Raw genomic sequence first — 468 nt, 5'->3', positions numbered from 1 at the left:
CCATCCTTCAGCATCCAGCCTACTTTCCTGAAAACTAGGAGAGCATGAGGCGAGAGTGGGAACCTCTAGTGCTATACCGAACCTATTAAAGTGCATGTATAGTTAGCTGGCCGATGGGAAAATAAAAGCACGGGAGCCATGAAATTACCCAGCTCTCTGTGTTCTCGGCCGTTACTTAAACGAATATTAAAGCAATGAGGCTAAAAAAGGCTCTAAGCCTTACTTGAGTATCACTTTCTTGTCACGTATGTGCCCGGGTCTCCTTCGCCAAACCTCCCTTTCCCCGTTTTACTTTCGATAAGACGGCTATGGGCGACGTGGAGAAACATTTGCTGCAGGTCTAGTTGGACTTTTGCTTCTGGTAGTTGCCCTTATCTTTTGATACTAATTAGTAAAGATCCAGTCAGACGTGGGACTTTTGCCTCAGCACTGTTGTAAATCTACTGGGCAGCAAACAAGCAAGCTTAT

At 45.5% G+C, this 468-nt stretch overlaps 1 protein-coding gene across 1 annotated transcript in view; it reads left to right on the top strand.

The window, feature by feature from the left end:
* Positions 1 to 468, top strand: part of LOC119591599 — an 11,340-nt gene that overhangs the window by 10,064 nt on the left and 808 nt on the right. The gene's annotated exons all lie outside the window — the stretch shown is intronic.

The sequence above is a fragment of the Penaeus monodon genome, chromosome 28 (genome assembly GCF_015228065.2).
Source record: "Penaeus monodon isolate SGIC_2016 chromosome 28, NSTDA_Pmon_1, whole genome shotgun sequence".
NCBI lineage: Eukaryota > Metazoa > Arthropoda > Malacostraca > Decapoda > Penaeidae > Penaeus > Penaeus monodon.
This window is presented reverse-complemented; position numbering and strand designations above follow the sequence as displayed.